We start from the raw sequence: 23684 nt of genomic DNA on the forward strand, positions 1-23684 counted from the left end.
GACTGCTGCACAAAGTATTCCGTAGGCATGGCTCCACAAACAAGCCACATCTTTACATATTAAATACGTATCATATGGTGTGCAGTTCCATTTGCATTGGTGCGTTTATGTCCACGGAAAGCACTGAGGAAGCATATCATTTATGCTATTTTGATTAAAAAACGACTCATCCCACTACCCTGATGTGGACGCCAATCATATACTGCATATACTGTACACGAGCAACAGTTTTTCCCCCCTCTCGCCCCAATGTAAGTGACGGGCCAACCGCCCAAAGACTCAATTGCGATGAGGCAATATTTTTAAGTAATCCTTTGCTCCCCTCTAGTGGCAACAAGCTTGGTAACACAGGCACTGTGATATGGAAGGAAGAGCACCCCCTTGTGGTAATCATAATATTTTTTTCACGTCTCTTGTTGTAAATACTACTTTATCTATCTATCTATCTATCTATCTATCTATCTATCTATCTATCTATCTATCTATCTATCTATCTATCTATCTATCTATCTATCTATCTGTGGAGTTTAAGGCACAATATGAAAACAAAGTAGAGTACTTAATGACTTGCACTGTGTCATCAGAATCCCATCAAGACAAGGACCCATGTTCTGTGGATTGCGTGACTAATTGACCTCATGCAGGAAGTTGTTCAAATAATTGACTCACACATTCTCATCATCATCATCATGTTTCCACGCATTTTTTCCCGCTCCTGTTTTTGTAATTGCAAGTACAGCAGGAACCACCTCTTCAACATATACACAAGCAGGCACACTACTCACTCCTTTTCGTTTTTGTCGAGCATGCAGTCAAAGTGCCCCGTAGGCTGACGTATGAGGTAGCGACATTTGCATTTGACAGGAATCACATCAGACATGGTTAATACTGCAGAGGATGCAAAGACAGGAAAAAAAAACAAAAAAAAAACACACAGCAGAATAGCTTTCCCTCATTCAACCTGCTCCCCGCCCAACCCTCTTCCCTTCAATCTCATAGCCGAGGTGCTTAAATTAAAAAGGAAGAAATGCAATTTAAAGACATGGGGTAAACAATCACAAAACACTTGTTTCTGAAGGAGACACAATTTGCTGGTGCCTTGTCCAATTTCTTATGGCCCGGAGGCCTGCTGCTGCACTTTAACACCTGGTTGTACGCCTCTGATTAAAACTGTAATGTCAGTGTTGAATCAATCCATATGACATTTTCGAAATACACAAGTATCAGGACATTGTATACAAACAGCATTATTTTTTTTTTTTTTTGGTATTGTTTTCATTTGGTAACAGCAAGGTGACTCGCACTGTGTTGCAAGACCATGCCTTCCAACTATTTGTGAGGGGAAATGGAAGTTACAATATCCCAGACAAGTATAAATATGTCACTATCATTGTTTTAGCGTGCTTTTTGCCAAAGCTGCATGTAGGAACAAAGCAGAGGGCCTTTAGTAGCACAATTAACCATTTTTGATTCCTGCTTTGGGGATCATTTTAGCAGCTCAAACAATAATGTGCCTGTCCTCTTTCAACATGAAATGTCACTAAAACAAAACGAAACTGTGGACTTTTTATTTTAAAGAAAAACATCTGGACATTTGCTTGCAACTTGCCTTCAAAGTGAACTAAGAAATGTAACCACTCGCAACATGTGAAGGCTGAATGTGCGTTAAGAGTGTTTGATGTAGACAATCGCTTTGGAATTTGATAAAATGATGGCTCGCAATGAGAGGAAAAACACAGACACACAAACACATATTTGGTGCATCTAGTTATGTTTCACATATTTTGATGAAGAAATACAAATAATACAATTCATTGCTGCCAAAGGATAACAAAGAAAAAGGGAGAAAATGAAGCTGTGCGAGGATGTCCAGGTTTTTAAACCACTATTAAACCCGGATAACCCCTCAGGCCAAACATCTGAGGCCGAGTGACATACGGACCATTGTTTGCTTCGCACCACAGTAATGTTTTACTAGCCCTTGCGCCGTTGTCAATCAATGGCCGCCGTGTTCCGAAACATATTCAACACACAGAGAAAACACTTTGGCTTGAGGAAATGGATTGTGCGCATGATTGGCAGGCAACCCGGTGGATGTGTCAATCAACTAAAGCTCTTTGTTTTTGCTCCTGTCCCCAGCCTACAAGTAAAAAAAGAGGTTTACTATTGTCATTTTTGCCTCGCTCAACAAAATACTGACACATATATATTTCACTTTTGGTTCATTCTTGAATACCTTTTGTTATTACATGTATCATATTCATCTGATAAGGATTTTTTTTAAATTATATTATACCTAGCCTCTAGCAGTGGGGGCAGGGGGTGGGGGGGGTCGGGGGGGGGGGGGACCTGGAGGGGCATGATCTGGAGGAATGCCCGCACACCCGAGCAGAACCTGAGCGGTGTTTTTTATCGGACCTTTGTGCTTGTCATCGACTGTCCTCAGCGAACACCATGTTGAAGCATAAGGGTGTCTATATGTGCACTGGGCACCAGGACGCCCTAGGCCGCGTTTCGATGATCGACTTTGCGGTCGTGTTTTGCGGCCACACGTCTTGGACACTCGGGTGAAGAGAGGGGCGAATCTGTCAACCGGTCACCACTTGGTGGTGTGTTGGCTCCGATGGTGGGGAAGATGCCTCTCCGACCTGCAGACCCAAATGTATTGTGAGGGTCTGCTGGGAATGTCTGGTCGAGTTCCCTGTCAGAAGGAGTTTCAACTCCCACCTCCGGCAGAACTTCGAACATGTCCCGAGGGAGGCGGAGGACATTGAGTCCGAATGGATCGTGTTCCGCTCCTCCATTTTTGAGGCGGCCGAACGACGCTGTGGCCGTTAGGAGGTCTGTGCCTGTTGGTCGACACCAGCGGCGAAGGATGCCATCAAGCTGAAGAAGGAGTCCTGTATTGGGCCTTTTGGGCCCGAAGGACTCCAGAGACAGCAGATGTATACTGCCACGCCAAATGGAATGCAGCTTTAGTGGTGGCTGAGGCAAAAACACGGGCATGGGAGGAGTTTGGTGAGGCCATGGAGAAAGACTTCCGGATGACTTCGAGGAAATTCTGGTCCACCAGCCGACGTCTCAAGAGTGGGAAGCAGTGCACTATCAACACTGTATATGGTGGGGCTGGGGCATTGCTGAACTCAACTCGGGACGTTGCGAGTCGGTGGCTGAATATTTCAAAGACCTCCTCAATTCCACTGACACGGCTTCCTTTGACGAAGCAGAATCTGGGGACTCTGAGGCGGCTTCTCCTATTTGTGGGGTTCAAGTCGTCGAGGTAATTAACATGCACGCCTTTTTAAGAAGGGGTCTATTCAGGGCTTTTGGAGAGGAGGCTCTCAGATTCAGGAGAAGCAGTGCAGTTTTCGTCCTGGCCATGGAACAGTGGACCGGCTCGACACCCTCAGCAGAGTTGTGGTGGGTGCATGGGAGTTCGCCCAACCAGTCTAACCAATCCACGCCCTTTGTCACCTCTTTGCTTCCCGAGAAAGTCTGTGTGCATAAAGTTTAGCAGAAGAGTCCTCAGCGCTCGCTGTCTCCCAATCGTGAAGGGTTGCTCATGTAATGCCACAAGACTCACCTCAGGCAGGCAGTGAGAATTTCGAGGAAACACCAGTCAGACTCGAAGAACAGTTTCTTGTAACAATCCGGTTCTTGTTACAGAGAGAGGGAGGCTGCGGTTGCGTCCAACTGACATGCTGCCTCTCTCGTCACCAAGCAACACCTTCACTGACTCTCGTCCTCCTCTTCTTTCATCCCAGACACAAAGCCCACTCATCTTCCGAGTCAGTTCACATCACATTATCACAATAAAGGGTTCATGCACTTGTGATTGGTGATGAAAACATTTAAGCGTTCACCCCGTTTGAGCTGAGCTGTATGCGTGATTCCAACAGCTATATCATTTCTTTCCTTAAGCTTCCTACTTCAGGTTCTGTGTTCATTATCCATATTGCCCCATTTTGTCATAGTTCCTGATTCATTATTTATGTTATCAGTACTTTAGCTAATAAAGCCTTTTTGTATAAATAAACTTGACTACATGTTTTGTGTGGGTGAAATCTTATGGACTCTGTAAACCTTAAGGTTACAAAACTGATTTAAAGTTTTCCCTTTTCTGATTAAAATTGGGTGGTGCTCCGAGGTGAATTTGGAGTAACCTGTTAAAACCGCCATTGAAAGAATACGTTTGTTCCTTAGATCAAAAGTAGAGTGCTGGCATTAAGGTCTTAATCTCTTAATTATTGAATCATGTATTATTTGATTCCTGATTCACGCTACACACTGTGGTGTATATGCATGCGGTGGGGGCAGAGTTCATGCGATAATGGTGGGGAGGTGATCGTTAGTAAACCCAAATCCACATTTTCACACGGACGTTTGAAATCTGAGAAAGCGGCCCGTCTCTTTATTGGCACCAAATCTAAGTATCTTTCTCTTTTTTTCCCCCCCGCCCCCCTCGTCATCTCCTTGTCCTTTCATCCAAGATGTTCTGTCCAGGTGCCTCACCATCTCCCGGCTAAGAGGTGAATCTGTGCACCACATACATCATCATGAAAGAGGAAGGCCCTTTTCAGATCATGTTTGGAAGACACTCTCCATCATCCGCTGTGTTCCGGAGGGAGATGAAGGGGCTTCTGCTTGGAGAGCTACTTTTGTAACTAAACCCACATGTTGGGCAGGACACAGGCAGTTGTAAGACAAGAAAGATCTTTGTGGCAAACACAAGTGCTTGGCTGTCCTTGTGCACACTTGTCTGTCAGCTCGCTTTTGCTGGATTTGGGCACCTATACAGCTGTACAACTGTAATAGTCCACTGGAAAACCAAAATACCTTACAAAGGCAGGCAATGTGTGAAGGAGGATTATCAAGACCTGTGTTTGTGTGCTGTTTTTCTGCATGGGGTGGGAGGCTGCAATGTTTAACCTTGATACAGTGTTCACTATTTTGCGTAATAATTTCCCATCAGTTTTACTATTATTTATGTTATTTCACTATTAAAGTGAAGATAACAGATACAACCAAGTCGTAGGAATTTCATTTTTCTTATCTCGAATTTCCTGTAACAATGCACAGTTGATCATGTGCCCAACTATCACGATACAATTCGCTCTCGACAAGCGTCACCGTGGTTCCTGAAGGATGAAACAACACCACCGACATCATAGTGTAGCAGGTGTTATGCTTCATAATTTAGTAGGAATAATCCATTATGCATATCATTTGACTAAAATGCATCTCACTAAAAGGCCCAGCAATCACATCAGCACACTTCTCTTGAAGAATGAAGAAGTGGCCTAACATTTGAATGGTGCGTTCTGTTCCTGTTTTTTTGCGGCAGACATCGTACATGTGCTGAAATACATCGCCACATATTTTGTCAGTTGGTGAAAGGCTGAGATCACATTTCATGTTTTTAATGAAATCTTCTAGGTAAGTTTTGTGAGGGGGAAATGTCTCATCTCCTCATCTGTCAACATTGCAGCATGTGTCTTGTTTTCCTTTTTCCCTCTGAGCCCTGAGTCACCATGTGCTTTTCTGTTAGCCACAGACTATTAAGTCTAATTGAGCTGCTATAATGATGATCAAAGCAATGCAATTTTGCTTTTGTGCTCTTGTTTCGTTCATCTGGGTATTCCCACCCCCGACTTTCCCACGGAACCCGGTCTTTATGTCAGTGGTGACTACTTGGAGCTTTTACACAAGTTCACTAATTCTTAGGAGCAGACCTGGAAAATTACGAATGTGAATCTTGAATTGTTCCCTTTGGCAAGGGAAAAAAAATAATTTCTTCAATTTTATTGAGTATTATTATACAATGTTGTATATTGATTAAGTTTGCCCTTCTGTTGACACATTATTACATTTTGACTTTTAAGATGATCCGTTTTTTTTTCATGAGCTACTGCAAACGAATAATTACCTCAGTTATGACTTTTTTAATTTCCTATTTTCAAATACTAATGTAGGGATGAATATACTGTCCCCTTTTCAAATAATATCATTTCATGGCTTCATACCCTGTCCGTTTTTTTTTTTTTTTCCCATTCAAGCAACCCCCACTTTTGAAGTTATACTATATTTGCATTCATGTATCCATATTTATTGAACGACAACATGCATTCGGTGAAGTCTGACTCAAGCAAGCGCACTACTGGATTGCAATACTAAGAGTGATCAAATGGAGGCACTCTTGTGATGCTCTTTCGACCATTTGGGAAGCCCACAGGACAGCAAAGTGACACTGATTGTGCCTGAGAACATCTTTTGGCGTGCGTGTGTGTAGTTGCCTCCGAGTTATGGAATGTGTGTTATTGCATTTAGAGTATGCACGGCGCACATATGTTCGGTACACATCATTTGGCGTGTTGTATACGCGTGTTCCAACATACACTTTGTAATTGTACAAGTGATCGTAAGATTCCTATCAGGAGCCATTTAAAATTGAGTTTTGTTCTTTTTTACACAATGAGTCTTCTCGCACATGCAATAAAAAAGATGAAATATGGACAGAAAATAAAAAGGGATGCGCGATATGAAGAAGAAAAGGCTTGTTTCTAGTGTTATCACTATGAAATATACTGTCGCTGAACCATCTCGCAAACATTTTTAGCTCAAAAATGATGTGTAATGTTATTAGTGTTGCAATATGTACACCACATTTCTAACTCATCGTTGATTGTTTCAGTTGAGAAACTGTAAAACATTTTATTACATTGCACTCACTACTGTGCAGAGGTTTGACTTGGATTTGTTATTTTGGCAGTACTGTAATGACACACATATGATGACGGTTCCATTGATGCCATAGTGACTCGTAAAAAAAACCATCCTTGTCTCTGCGCCCTTTATCCAGATCCTCACCAAAATATTATTTGTTCATCCTTCTCTCATGTCCTTCCTTGTGGAAACAGTTTTTGTGTTATCCTGCTCACTTTGGTCACTCAATGAATGCTGTAAAAGGCATGATTATAAAAACAAAGCTGGTGGTGGCCTAAAACCTTCACAGTACAGTACTGTATAGTATAGAATTGCAAAACATTCACCAGCCATATTGTTAACCTGAAAAATCTCATATTGAGTAACTTAAAGTAGGACGCACCATAGCAAAGTCAAGCTCAAAATGTATATATATTTTTATGATAACTGCACTGTTGTTAGATTAATATCTCTCTGACATTGTCATCGAACCATCCATCCATTTTCCATCCCACCTATCGTCACTAGGGTCACAGGTGAGCTGGAGCCAATCCCTGCTGGCTTTTACACCCTGGACTGGTCGCCAGCCAATCGCGGGGCACATACAGTATAGACAAACAAGCACATTCAATATTTTCATAAACGCAGACATTCCGATGCAGCTCTTGTGTAAGATGTCATGATTTTGTCCTCTGCAGTAGAGTTGTACAGTCGTGCACAGTGTTCAACATAACTTCCTTTTCAATTCAATATTGTCTATGTGGCCTATTCTACTGCAAAACACTTCCATAAATGTAGGCCGTTGATTGCAAAACAGGTTTAGTATTTGTATTTTTTTTCCCTAACAAAGAAAGTTAATGTCGGAATGTTGTAAAAAAAATAGTACACGCTAGTGGACGTCCAGCAAAGCAATATTTTACATTTAAGAAAATGTAATTCTGATTTTTACGATTCACACGTTAGTGTAATGATCGACAAATATTTTAGAAAATTGTGCCTTCCAATTGTGTGGATTAAAAGGCTTACTTTTCAAAAGATGTGTACTAACTTATTTTGTGCAAAGTAAGCATTTTGTGAAGAAAATAAATATAACCATTTATTTTTTAATATATGAATTAACTGATTCATTGATTTGACTCATGCCTGTACAATTGCATCAACCATTTAGCTACATGATGTCTCGAAGTAGAGCTTGTGGTAGAAGGTTATTTAAAAAAAAAATATCATCATACATCATATATGACAAAGTACCTTTTTTACGTTCGTACGTTTATAAGTTCAACTTTCCATTTGAATTGCCATTCAAAAAGCCAATATTGTGGTAACATATTTTCTTCTCAGCTGCAGCCCAAACATGGTGTTAAAGCTGTCACGGCACAAAGCTTGACATTGGTCTTGTGGTAGAAGAAAAAACAAAAATAAACAATGGCCCTACATGCTCCTATCAAACGCTTGCTTAAATCCCCTCTTTTAACGTGCTTTCATTGGGTGTCATTCTGCCTTCTATCTGGAAGGGACTTACAAGTCTCTGGCTGTGACATAAGGGATTTCGTGTTGTCCATTTCTAACAGATTACACAAGGACACGAGACAAAGGGACAGACACTTGGCCTGTGCATTTATTTGCCTCCGTAAAGAGAGCGCGACAGGAGAGAGGGGAAAAGGAAAGTGAGCATTTTATACATATGGTCCTGATGGTCCCACAGACTGAAAGAAAAAATACTCAATTGAGGAGTAGAAAAGGGAATGCATTTCTTTCCACTTGGTGTTTATCGGCAGCCCGAGCCGGCATCTTTATTCGAGGAAGGGAAAATGCTAATCATCAATCTCAGGCTGCGTGCTACGTCTCTGTTTAATAGCTGATAGGGAGTCTCCACAGGCTGCTTTGCCTCTTTGTTTAAAATGACATATAATGGGACTGGGCCTTATCAGTGTCTCAGTGCCTTCTCCCTCTCCCTCATTCTCTCGCCCTCGCTGGGTTTGTGGTCTCTGCTCGAAGAATAAGGGGATGCAAGCCACGATTGATTTTGAGCCAGGGATAACTTAATCTATCAATTTAACATGACATGAATATGCAGCAGCAGCGAGAGGGAGCGGAGCGGGGGCGAGTCCAACCTCTTCGGCAATGACTAAAGAGGTGGACAAACACATGCAGAAAGACGTGGTATTAATTGTGAGTTTGAAAAGTCATATTTATATCTAAAGATGAATCCATCACACTACTGCTTAATGTTATACGCGACTTCATAATGACAGGTAAGGCGTGCTGCATCCAAACGCCTTCGCAAATCACGACTGTACTTTGTCTATTACAGAAGCACATTACTCAGGTATGCGTATACGATGTACAATACCATTTGTTACTATACTAAGCTATTTGTTATCTAAGGATAAAATATTTTGGTTCAAGTCTCCCTTTGATACATGTATAAATATTTGGACGTTAAACATTAAAAAACTATAACAAAATTATGTATCTTACATACTGTATCAGCACACATATGCTAATGTGTTCAAATTGCTATGAAACATATTTTCTCTTTCACTTTATATTGTGAAAAATAATTACTTTTTTAATGTATCACTAAAAATTTAGTTATGTCAATGATATTATTATTACATCAAACACCCTGCTAATATGGAGATGATATCTCAATATCAATTTATATAACCTTGTTTATTGGAACTGACATGGCCAAGAATATTTGTGTACATGACTGTATACCATATATATCCATTGTACTCCTGTTGTTTTAATGTAACCAAATATTCTTCCTCGCGTAATAAACGGTTGAGTTGGTGGCTACCCCAGATGTTTATTTTAGAAGATGTTAACACTTGTTTACATCCAAGTTTATTAAGAACCTCTGCGCCTGCACATGTAGGCATTTGGCTGCTGGGGTTCGTCATAAAATGTGAGACCCTTGGATGACACTTTTTTTTTGGCCCGCTGTCCAATTTATGGACTTGCAGCTCACTGACTTTGTGGCTCTGCAAAAAGCTTTTTTTCCTGTGAGATACTAACTGTTCAGAAACAGCCAATGAACACAAGGAGAAGAGTTGTTGGTTTTGTCCCTTTATTGAGTCCACTGTATACACGTTTCTGTCGGCTACACTGAGCCCAAGCTTACTTTTCTTATTGATGTTTTGTTTCTTTTCAGTCAAATCATTCATATTACAACGTAATAATACTAAGGATGCATGCTAATACCTGCACTTGTCCTGGATCCATTATAATACACTAATACTAACACTTTGGAATTATTTAAAGTTTGCAAACTAAAGTGGCATCAAGGAAGGCCAAGTGATAAACAAATAATCTTGATATAAGATATTTCCATTTCATGGCCATCATGTACTTAAAGATTGGTTGTGTTTATTATGGTTTCGGGTCAGCTGCTTGTCTGTCACATGATCAGGGAAGAAGAAAAACATTAACATGGAACACGGGCTGGAGCAGATGAAAGCTCTTGGCCTGACTGTCAGTGCTCTGAGGTGATGAGAGATGTCATTACTTATTCATGAGCTCTAAATGCAGAGCTGGGGAGATGGGCATGGCTGACCAGGAATCATAAGGGGCTGAATTATGTTTGAGTGTTGGTGGGGGGTGTAGGTTTTTTTTGGGGGGGGGGTATTAGATGATAAAAGTGTGATTGAATCAAACCCACGACATCAGCTGTGATGTGAACTTGATCCATCGCGCCAAATAAGATAAACGTAAGACAATATGGAATTTTTATTTATAAGACATACTATACCAGTTAGCAGATGTTAAAAGGCACTTTACCTACTGTGATATTGGTAACTTTATATCCCATCCAAAAATTACTGAGAGGATCTAAAGGATGCCTGAACATTTACAAGTGTACATAAAGTGGACAACGGTATTGATGGACCCTGGTTGTATAAGTTGAGCAAACATTTTCTGGAAAAACATTTAGATAAATTTATATATAATAAATTTACCAAGATGGCGCCTACCCGTGTGGACGCCTCGGTTACGCGCTCTCTAATATTGTTTATGTTTGTGTTTTTCGTTCGTCTTTGGAGACATTACGCGACTCACTTACACAAGGGGAGACAAAACCGCAAAACATCAAGGAGTCTACCTCGGACTTTCTTTCACCAACTTTCGCAAATCCGCTCAGTTTTTTCCCCGAGTTACTCACACGGAGGTCTTTGGCGCATGGAGGCGAAGGCGAGGCCACAGAGGGAAGCGAGCCGGCATCCAAGTGAATCTCCGCATGAGAGGATACAGATTGGCGTTTCCGTCGATCCACCTCGCGAATCTATGCTCTCTACCCAACAAAATGGACGAGCTTCATCTTCTAATAAAGACCAGTAAAGACTTTGGACGTTCTGCCGCCATGTGCTTTAAGGAGACTTGGCTTTGTGAGGCTGTACCCGATGGCGCCGTCATGCTTCCAGGCTTCCATGTTCACCGGGCAGACCGTGTCATGGAGTTATCGGGGAAAACAAAAGACGGCGAGATATGCTTTTATATCAACAAAAAATGTTGTACGGACATCACGGAGCTCAGCACACACTGCAGCCCGCATTTGGAGTCGCTGTTTTTTAACTGTAAGCCATTCTACTCGCCTGGTGAGTTTGCATCGTTCATACTCGCCGGTGTTTACATTCCGCCTCAAGCTAACACGAATGCCGCACTGCTAATGCTCGCAGAACAAGTAAACAAAATTGGAAAAAAAACACCCGGACTCATCCCTCATTATTCTCGGGGACTTTAACAAAGCTAAACTGAACAACAAACTCCCTAAATACAAGCAGCACATCGACTGTCCCACCAGGGAAAATAACATTTTAGACCACTGCTATACTACGCTAAACTACGCATTACGTGCCAAACTTCGTGCAGCACTGGGCTCGTCTGATCACTGCTTAATTCACTTAATACCGACGTACAGGCAAGAACTTAAATCTGCGAAGCCTACAGTGAAAACAGTGAAAAAGTGGACCAATGAAGCAAATCTAGAACTTCAAAGCTGTTTAGACTGCACAGACTGGAGTGTCTTTGAAAATTCAGCTGGAAGCCTGGATGAATATACGGACACTGTCACATCCTATATTAGTTTCTGTGAAGATGTGTGTGTACCAACAAAGTCATTTCGCACATTCAATAACAACAAGCCGTGGTTCACTGCCAAACTTAAGCAACTTCGCCAAGCTCAGGAGGACGCATATCAAAGCGGGGACAGGGCCCTCTATAATCGCACTAGAAACCAGCTGACGAAAGAAATTAACATTGCAAAGAGAAACTATGCAGCAAAGTTGGAAAAACAGTTTAGCGCTAACGACTCTAAATCAGTCTGGCATGCATTCCGATCGCTGACCAATTACAAGCAATGATCCCCCCAAGCTGAGAACAATAGCACACTAGCCAACGACTTGAATACCTTCTACTCCAGATTTGAAAAGGACACTTTCACACCCCATACCCACCCAGCCGCACCACCGACCACAATCACACCTCTGACTTCTGCGTTCACCATCCACAAACAGGATGTGAGACGCATCTTCAAACAACAAAAGATTAACAAAGCGGCAGGCCCAGACCTTGTGTCCCGCCTCAAAGTCTGCGCGGACCAGGTCGCTCCAGTCTTCACACAGATCTTCAATAGATCTCTGGAACTGTGCGAAGTACTCTGTCAATTGACTGTCTGCTGTCGTACTAGAGCGGCTCCAACTACCGGAGACAAATTCCTTGTGTGTTTTTGGACATACTTGGCAAAAAAAGATGATCCAGATTCTGATTCTGATCCTGTTTCAAATGCTCCACCATCATTCCAGTCCCCAAGAAAGCTACAATCTCGGGTCTAAATGACTACACGGCTGTCACCTTGACATCTATGGTCATGAAGTCCTTTGAACGTCTCGTGCTGGACCAACTCAAGAGCCTCACATGTCCCCTGCTGGACCCCTGCAGTTTGCTTACCGAGCAAACAGGTCTGTGGATGATGCAGTCAACATGGGACTGCACACATCCTAGAACACCTCGACAGCGCGGGGACCTACGCGAGGATCCTGTTCATGGACTTCAGCTCTGCGTACAACACCATCATCCCTGAAGCTTCTCCAACTCAGCGTCTCGTCTGCCATTTGCCAGTGGATTTACAGCTTTCTGACGGGCAGGACACAGCAGGTGAGGCTGGGGGAGGCCACCTCATCCACATGCAGCATCAGCACCAGAGTGTCCCAAGGCTGTGTCCTCTCTCCACTGCTCTTGTCTCGCTACACGAAAGACTGCACCTCAACGCACCCGGCCGTCAAACTCCTGAAGTTTGCAGATGACACCACAGTCATCGGCCTCATCAAAGACGGTGACGAGTCTGCATATCGACAGGAAATGGAGCGGCTGGAGCGGCTGGAGCTGTGGTGTGGCCGACACAACCTGGAGCTGAACACGCTCAAGACTATAGAGTTAATTGTGAACTTGAGGAGGCATTCTTCGCCACAGCTGGCCCTCACGCTGTCCAGCTGCCTTGTGTCAACCGTCAAGACCTTCAAGTTCCTGGGAATTACAGTCTCTCAGGACCTGAAGTGGGCAATCGACATCAACTCCATCCTCAAAAAGGCCCACCAGAGGATGTACTTCCTGCACCTACTGAGGAGGCACGGCCTGCCACATGAGCTGTTGAGGCAGTTCTACACAGCGGTCATCGAATCAGTCCTGTGTTCTTCCATCACAGTCTGGTTTGGAGCTGCTACAAAAAAGGACAAATTCCGACTGTGATGGACAATCAAAACTGCTGAAAAGATTGTCCGTACCCCCGTACCCACCCTTGAGGACTTGCACGCTGCCAGAACTAAGACAAGAGCGTGCAAAATCTTCTCGGACCCTCCGCATCCCGGTCACCAGCTCTTCCGGCTCCTTCCCTCAGGTAGACGCTACTGATCAATGCAAACTAGAACTAGCAGACCTTCCAACAACTTCTTCCCTCTTGCAATCAACTTCTTAAACAGCTAACCTACAATTCCATTGCAACATGCTGCCATTTTTTTGTCTTGAGTTTGTTGTCCCATTTCTGTTGGGCCAATTATATATTATTCGTGCACTCACTCCAGTAGTCTCGCCACGCTGCACTATTTGCATATCTGTTGTTGACCAATACTGGCCACTCATGCCAGAGTAGCATCTGCACCACTTGCACACTGACTGAGGAGTATCTGCAACATTTGCACAATCAACATTGTCCCAGATTATCGCGCTTCTCGTCACTTTAAACTGCATACATTCCTTGAAGTCTCTGCGCCCTTTGCACAATGGTATTGTATTTTAATGTGCATTGTTTTTTTTCACTCGTGCGACAAGCCCAATTAATTACCTTTTGTATCATAGCAATATATATTCTTCTGACAACAGTTGGCAGTGGTGGGAAATTTCACTTCATTATACTGAGACATATTTGTAATATTTTGTTGTCCTTAGTGGTGATATGGCATGGCAAACTAAAACATCTGTGAGAAACAAATCGCTAAATTAAAGCCCAATTTTACTGTGACAATTACAACTGACCACTTTTATTTGAGTAAAAAGCATCTGAAAAATTGTGGATTAACAGTAATTTTATCGTAGAGATATTCTTAACTTTGTGAGTCAGAATAAGACAAGGACTACATTCAAAATGAATGAATAAATTTCATCTTAACTATGATATGAGGTTAATTTTTCTATGTGCAAAGACAAATAGATCAGAGGAGGATTTTTATTAGAACTTGATTCAGTTAACACACTAAGAGGCAATTTGGCATGGAAGCACTCACTTAGAAAAAACAAAAAAAAAACACATCTACGAGGTTCACTTGGAGTCACATTTTGGCTCAACAGAACAATTTAGCTTACTTTAGAATTTGTAGGTGTCTCTCATTGACACCTGTTCATGGTTTCTCCTGACACTCGCTGTGAACTCTTCACATCGTCTCAGTCTTATATGAGTTGGGTTACACCGGAATGCTTTGGACAGAATATTCTGTGAGCCATATTCAGCTATCCGATGACTCCATGTCCCGCTGAATATGGCCCTTGTGTGCTCGGAGAAATATACGCAGCTGAGGGAGCTTCAGTTTCAAAGCAGCTGGATGTGATCTGTCATCAGTGGAAGGCGCAGAAGTAGATGGATGAGTATTATGACTTGTGTCCAAAAGCCAAAGTACATCTTGCACATCACGTGTGCACACATTTAGCAGAACAAGAGAATTTTGAAAATTACTTCATAATGACAGACAAAAAATACAATTTCAAATACACATCTGTTGAGCCTCTTTAAGACAATGGGCTTTTAAACACATTCTGTCTGCAAGGAAAGGCCATCAAAGAGGTTACACAGCACAGCACAGCACAGCACAGTGAATGCAATATCATGTAACTCTTTCCTTTTGATAGAGGCAGGTGTAAAAAATATGGAAAACTGGAGTCTGTGCATGGGACAACACCACCACACTATTATTACTCCCAGCTTGTCACGGATAAGCACACGTAAATATTAATTCTTATGTAAACAGTACCATACATATATATTTTATTTAAATATACAGTGGGGGAGAAGTTGATTTCTCCCCCATTGATTCTTCTTTTTTTTCTTTTTTTTCCCCTCAGTCCTTATCTGCATTTGCAGGTTTCCCAGATCCATCAATGTTTATGAAACCGGGGCCAGTGTAATTCCAGGACATTTATCCAACTGGAACACATACACCAACACGCACATCAAAATGCATCAACACACACTCTCTCACACACACACACACACACACACACACACACACACACACACGTACACTTCTGTGACTTTTCCATTATGCCGTGAATATCTCTTGCATGAACAGTGTTTATTAATATCCAGATGCCTAGACAAAAATCTTGAATTATTTTTGGAGGAAAAAATTCTAATGTTTCGAGTCAATACAGCAGAGGGAGGTTCCTTGCTGGGCATCACAGAAAGATAACTCGGCTTTATTAATGACCTGACACTCGAACAGCCTGAAGTAATTAGGCTTTTTCCTGTCTCCTTCTCTACTCTCCTTTCTCCCATTTCCCACCTCCATATATGGCTGAGCAAATTTGGGAGATACTTTGATAACCAAGGGGAACACCAGCAAAGACCAGAATGAATGAGTGCAAGAAAAAGAGGGAGACCACTGATGTTATCAAAGTTCATTCGATTTGTGGCGGCGAAAGCAAGGTGCCTATCGGTTGCATTCACCTGTGAATGCTTAATTATTGTGCAAATCCAAATTGGCGAGTCATTAATAATGTTGGATGAACTAATTCTTCTGTTCTTCCTTTTCAAGTGACAGTCTATCAACATTTCTGATATCGCTGTGCACTTATGTAGTACCACTTTCACAAGAACTGAAAGTTAATTTCCTTCTTGCATTACTGATTTTTTTTCAGTAAATAAAGGAGTCTGTTTATGCTGATCCTTTACATTAACTTGTATCTTTTTGTGTTACGTTCTTGAGACATACAAACAAAAGTGTGAGGCGACAGAATCTGTTTGCCGAATCGTTTGTAATTTCGTTGCCGTACGGCAACCAAACCTAAATGAATAAACACCATGTAGTGGGAATACACCTCTTCGGTTGTTTTGCTTCACGATGATTTGTAGCAACCAGATACGTTAATTAGTATTGCAGAAAATGGCAAAGTAAAAACATGATGTACATAAGTGTAAAAATCTGACTTTGACTACAGTAAAAGAGTGCCTTTGCAACAGGATTAACAAAAATACCACGATAACATCATCAGCCTTAATATATATCATCCAATTATCTCCGAAAGACACTCTGCGCCTGTCGAGTGACAATTGCTTTTAAAGACCCATTTTTCATTTGATCAATTAACAGAAGCATCTGCAATCTCTCTCGCAGTAGTAGCGGCAACTATGCTGAATTGTACTTAAAACATTAAAGCATCACCTGTACTGTATGCCAATGTTGTTTCTATGACGTGTGTGTGTGTGTGTGTGTGTGCGTGTGTCAGACTAACACCGCCAGACTGAGTAGGTGTGAGGCAGTCCAGATAGATGCAATGTATTAACCTACCCTAAAGGAGAGAATAAGACCAAAATCTCCAAATGAAAGAATGGGTATGATATCAGAACTGGTACTTAAATAAAACCGAGATGATTGATTTGTAGTTTGTATAATCTAGTGTTTAAAGTCAAAACAGCTTCCACTCTACAGGTTCTTTGCTAGACCCTTTGCCCTGTTTGCAGTTGTGATCAAAGGAACCCATTGTGAGCTGGAAACAAAAGACTGAAGGACAGTAGGGAACTAAATACAAGCAAACTGACGAGACAACGAGGAGTACCTGGACAAGACGAGAGTGGCTGGAGGGAGCTGATTGGGAGATAAAGGGTCAAGGGTCAGGGCTGACGAGAACAGGTAGAAAAGGAAACCTAACGAGCAAGACAAGACATTAACATTGACAAGGGACACGGGAAAAACAGGAAATGAAATCTAATCAAAACAAAGTCAACAAAAACACGGATCATGACAGAGATACACGCAATCAGATCATTTGCTGAGTTAGACACATCCTAAACATCGGTTCATCTTCCCCCTGGCACAGTATGCGTTAATTGTCTGATCTGGAAGAATACCTGAAGCTAAATACTTTATTATTGGGATACACAGCTATGCAGCTTTTTTTTGTGTTTTTTTTAGTTCAGAGGTCATTGATGTTGGATGAGAGGGACTGTTTCACAATCTCTGTTCGAGTTTCTCCCCAATGATGTTTCGAGGGGTTGAGGTCTCAACTTCTTCAAAATGAACAATGAAGACTTTAGTCCAACCACTGCTTGATTAATGCATTATTTAAGGTTGTCTCTCAAAGGCTTTGGCCATACAGTGTGCAATCATTTGCAAGGCACCATTGAGGTCATTCCATTATTTTACAGCCGCATGTTCTTTTCCACTTAAAAAGAAATGTCTTGGACTTTAGAAAAGAACTTTTTGTCACACAAACAACATGAAGAAACTGAGGTTTCCAGAGAGGTGGTGAACAACTTCACCCTGGCCTGCACTGAGCACTCTCTCAGTGTATAGATCCTCATATAGAACTCTGCAGCCAAGTCATGAAGAGTTGACAAATATTGAACCAGGTCAGCTTTCCAAACACCACTTTACTTTATTCCCTGTACTTGTTCCCCATTGCACATTGAGTTACTTCATAATTAAATGTACCCGACAGCAAAAGCTATCGCCCTCTATCTTCTCACATTAATGCAAAACACTGGTAACGGCCTCAAGGATGATGAAGAGAGTTGCTCCTGAATTCTTTGAAGCATCGTTCCCTCACTCCGGATGTTTATGAATTAGTTGTTATTATTGTTATTATCATTACTACGGATGTCATTTGAGAGCCCAGAAAGTCATTTTGACCGCTTGTTGATTCGGTCACGACCCACAGCTCGTGACCTTAGGTGAGGGTAGGAACGTAGATCGACCCGCAAATTGAGAACATTGCCTTTCGGCTCAGCTCCTTCTTCACCACGACAGACTGATTCAGAGCCCGCATCACTGCAGACGCTGCGCCGATCCGCCTGTCGATCTCCCGATCCATTCTCTCCTCACTCGCTAAGAAGACCCCGAGATACTTGAACTCCTCCACTTGGGCCAGGACGTCTTCCTCGACCAAGAGAGGGGACTCCGCCCTTTTTCCGTCCTCGGATTCGGAGACGCTGATTGTCATCCCAACCGCTTCACACATTCGACTGTGAATCGAGAAAAAAAAAAAAACATCTAAAATGTATTTGTGGTAATTGCCTCAGTTTGTAGTCTTAACCTCTCAAGAGCACAGGCAAGGCCTTACTCACCTGCTACAGTGATAGACCCGTGATTGAAGACGTGATTCAAGATGTACTACAGCAGTTTAGCTCGTTTAGACACCGTGCTTTACGGCCTTTACAATGACAGATCTGCAGTTGAGTTGCAAAACTAGTGAACGAGTGTGTGTGTGTGCGTGCGTGTGATAGATCAGCCTTGGGTTGACACGATGTCCAACATGAGTGGTGTACAAGCTCCAAGAAGGCATGTTGCTGCTGGTCTACATGCTCGGTGCATTTGTTCTGTTATAACTCGGTTTCCTCTCGTGGTAAGTAACCAGCACTTTCCTCCTCTGGGTTGCTTTCTGGCATCTTTCCTCATCTTCCTTCCATCCTCCCTTTTGCCTATTCATTTTAATGTCAGTTTATTTGTCAGCTTTTTTTTTTTTTGGTCTCGTTTGTGATAACATTCTGCGGAAATGATAAAGTACAAAGGCATACAAGTAATGAGCTACGTTTTAGCAATGTGTAATTATACTATGCAATCAAACGCAGGGATGGTATCAGTAGTAAACATTTATTGTTCTTATTCTGAATTAATTCCACAACACAACCTCAACAAGCTGTGTTCTCTTGTGTGTTCAATTCGGGTAGAAACGTCTTGCCATAATACACAGAAATGTACTTTCCTTAATTTTACTGCCTTGCCTTCCATTGAACATCTGATTCTTATAGAAAGGCTTGATCTCTATTTCTCCTCAATTTACTTTGTCTACAAAGGCTGGAGACTCCCTGCTGAGCAACACTACAACTATCTCTCTCTGTCTCTCACGCGCACAAACAGACATACAAAGGACCATTATAAAATGCCAATTCATATTTCATATGTTCCTGTTTGAATCTGTTTGGGCCACAAAGTTACAAATGGTGGTGACGTGGTTAAAGTATTTATGCTTTGCAACCCAACAGTCTATCCATTAGTAATACGGTAGAGTGAAAGGGAACATATTCTTTGTGTTCTATTCCATTTGTTGTCAGGATGGATTCACTCTTTCACTTGGATACCATATGGGGATAACAACAGGGATCATGAGGGACAGAAATGAATTTGTGAGTGAGTGTGTGCGTGTGGTTGTGTGCGTGCGTGTGCTTGTTTGTGTGCGTGTGTATAACAAGCTTTAGTCTGAGTGGTGTGGGGGCAGGAGCTCAATTTTGTTTTTCTACTTTTTGAAATTAAACAGTGAAAATGTGAGTTTGATTATTTACTTTGTTGTCCATGACTGCCTGAATTCTAGAGCACATGGACTTCACCAAATTCTGGATTTCCTCCTTGGAGATGTTTTGGCAGGCTTTGACTGCAAGCCCCCTTCAGTTGTTTATGAGTCTTGTTACTTTCACATTTGTCTCCAATTAGTGAAAAGCAAGCACTAAATAGCGACCAAACTTCGTACCCAGAGAAACTCCACACAAGCAACGGGAGAACACGCAAACGCTTCACAAAAAACGGTCTGAACCCGAGATGCAAACCCACAAGTATTGAGAAGGAAGGGAGCAGTTCATAATCCAAAACATACCACATCATGTGTCAAACATGTTGGAGATATTGTTATGGCAACGGGAATGTATCGGGCTTGCTGGGGTTTATTGATGATAGAAGTAACAAGATGAATCGTGTGATGTAGAGCGCCATAGACGCCGCTCACATTCATCCTAATGCCAAAAACTGACAAAATGACACATCAGAGTGCAGATAAATATTGACGTTAGACATTATATGACTGCAATTGAAGAACGTTTGAAGGAAAATAAATGGAATATTCTTCATTCAGTCAGTTGGAGGCTTCATACTGATCCAATTGAGCATGGTTTTCAGTTACTGAAGACTGAAATGCAGGCATTTTGCAATTTCACCATTCATTTTCATTGGAAACTGCGACGAGGTGATCAGATAAAGATATTCCCCATTTGTATTTATGGATAGTAATTTAGTGTGTGGCCATGTAGAGCTTTCCCATATTATTTTGTCATAGAAGAGAATTAAAAATAATATGCTGTTTATTTCTGTCAAACTCTTCTGATGGTTCGTAATGCTACTTTGTTTTCCAAACTTTCCACAAATCTCCATTTTGCCTCCAATTTGAATTTCCCCAGCAACCATCGCCCACCTTCTAAGGTCATTTGCGCTGCATGGTGCGCTTTTGACTGTGTGTCTCCTGTCAGACGAGGGCGGGCGATTTCGTTGGTTGCTGGGAGTGTGTTTGGTTACGTCCAGAGGCTCAAGACTTCAAGCAATCATTACTGCAAGTGAATTTCATCCAAATATGATGACTTCCATTACAATTATGGCAAATGTCCAAATATGATTAGGTGCCTAAAAATTGACATAGTCTCAGTATTATGGATATACTGTCATTCCTGAATTGTAAAGGCCACACATTTAAATTGAAACCCAATATTTGAATCCCATGCTGAACATTTTGCATGAAATGGTGGCATATAAAAGGCAAATCATCAAATCTAAATAAATTAGACCCAATAAAAGATAGGCAGAGAGATAGAAATACAAAAGAAGATCCAAAATATCCATCCATCCATTTTCTTTATCGCTCATCGTCACGCGGGTCGCAGGCTGCTGGAGCCTATCCCAACTATCTTTGGGCGGGAGGCGGGGTACACCCTGAACCGGTCGCCAGCCAATCGCAGGGCACAGAGAAACAAACAACCATTCGCGCTCACATTCACACCTACGGGCAATTTAGAGTCTTCAATCAACCTACCATGCATGTTTTTGGGATATGGGAGGAAACCAGAGAGTGCCCGGAGAAAACCCACTCAGGCACGGGGAGAACATGCAAACTCCACACAGGCGGGGCCGGGATTTGAACCACAAAATTTACACACAAAATTCAGCTACACACGTGTCATCAAAAGACGTCAAATTGAATTACTATTTTTTTCCAATTATTACCAGTGGATAACTTGTAATTACAGTTGCATGGCACATAGTTATTTCAATTATAACTTACATTGAAATCCGAAAACAATTCTTAATTGACCCGCCTCATGGAATGGATTGAATTCCACTGTATTTGTATGTTAACAATGTTTTGTCCACAGTTGAAATCGTTTTACAACTCACAGCAAAGGGTCATAACATGGTAAACTTCCTATTCAGATAATATTGTTGACACTCTTCATTTGCGCCCATGTGTTCTCACAAGAACTTAGTAGGATATTATGTACACATTTAAGTACTGCTATTTGTTCAAGCAATTTATGAATCCTGCTCCAAAGTAATTAAGCAACATGGCAAACATGTTGAACTAAACATACCGTAGTTGGCCACGATTTTAAGTTATGACATATTTTCATAAACGACCCAAAAGAAAACCATACAAATTAATGAGAACCAGTTCATCATATATATGGTATACATTATAAATTGTTTTATTGATGCTTCTTTGGTTCCTGTAGCAAATGTGCTATACTATATGTATTAAGCACAGATTTTCCATGCATTTCAGAGATTGCCCTTCAGTCCACTTTGACAATATACTATATAATATTGCCATGCAGATGCACAAATTCACAGCAGATATTTCTGTAACAACAAACCTATTTGTTAAGCCACCAATTAACATAACCCCAATGGTATGCAGTCAAGCTAACATCATGTAAACAAGGAGAACTGGATGCCGCATTAGGGTAAATGACAGTTAAAACGAAGGCTTGCAGTGCTTGGAGCAATATGCCAAGTAGCAGGCACCGGAACAAAAGTGGTGATGTTTACAGTAGTGTGACAATGAACCATGCCGGGGAGAAAGGTACGAATTAATAGTTACAAAATGAAATCCTACTTAGGACGCATGTTTACCTCTGGTTAAATGCATATTAGATGAATGGGTTGGAACTTCAAAACACAAGCAAATAACCTTTTTTTAAGCAACTCCAAGGTGCACAAGGGCATATTGTAATCGCAACATGTCGGAACATAAGTCAGAAGTCTTTCAGAATTTATACAACACGGAAGCAAATTTATTTTGGGATGTAAGTAAAGGAGAGGATTTGCATGAGCTATAAATAACTTATAAGGTCACAATGCAAGTTTTTTACGACTGCAGACACCAATCAAGATTAATTATTTCTATTGTTAATTTTTTATTGTCTCAACACACGATGGAGAAAATGCATTAGTCACTTAGCATCTTTTTAATTTTTCATGGCAAGCTGCTTGGGAGGGGAGAAAAAAAAACAGCAGTGACCAAAGCAAAGACAACAAAAGATGCAGCGGAAAACAACTGTAAACAACTGTTACAGAAAGAGAGATGCATCAATCTTTACCATAGAAACCCGAAATATTTTTTTTATTAGAAAAAAAAAAGACTGATGGTTTTTAAAAAGTAGTCATAAATGCAAATCCCATAATGAAAACTGTATGCATGTGACACAATATATATATATATATATATATATTTTTAAATCAGGCTGTTATACTTAATAGGTCATATCTAAATATGCCATTAATGTACGTTCTTTTTCACGTGTATTATTATTTCTAATAACCTTGTCACAAGTCATTCATTCAAAGCTCTTTTGATCGTGCATGACCTTTTAAAAATCTTGCCCATAATATTCCCATGCTAACTGTGTGCGACAGGGCCCATGCATATTAAAGGTGTACATTTTAGTGTCAAGCCATGACGATGATTTGGCTGAGAATATGCTCAATTAGCTATTAATCCTTTACCTCTGTGCAATTAGCATTCTTCATGGAGGAGGGGCAGGCGGGATTCTGCTGAACCGTTCGGTACCAAGGGTAACGGAGGTTTTGAATCTGATCAATAATACAGGCTTTAATGAGGCGCAACGTGCCCCCAACTGAGATGATTTCATCCAAAATGCATTAATTTCTTGTTTTATTAATCTGCTACCACAAGCTGAGATGTTCAAAGCTGCAGGAAGGCCAATAACCTGTGGTGCCGATAAAAGTGGATGGGAAGAAGATAAGGATGATGCGTGTACGTTTCAACACTTCTCCAGGAAACACTGAAACCCCAAACACACACACATGCACGCATAGTTTTGATGTCTATTCCTATTCATTTATCTGCTGTGGGCATGAGATGATGCAAAGGTCACAGAGTGTCACGTTTTTAAGATGACAGTTTTTTTTGTTTTTTTTTTGTAAGATGCTTGTCAG

The sequence above is a fragment of the Phyllopteryx taeniolatus genome, chromosome 6 (genome assembly GCF_024500385.1).
Source record: "Phyllopteryx taeniolatus isolate TA_2022b chromosome 6, UOR_Ptae_1.2, whole genome shotgun sequence".
Taxonomy (NCBI): domain Eukaryota; kingdom Metazoa; phylum Chordata; class Actinopteri; order Syngnathiformes; family Syngnathidae; genus Phyllopteryx; species Phyllopteryx taeniolatus.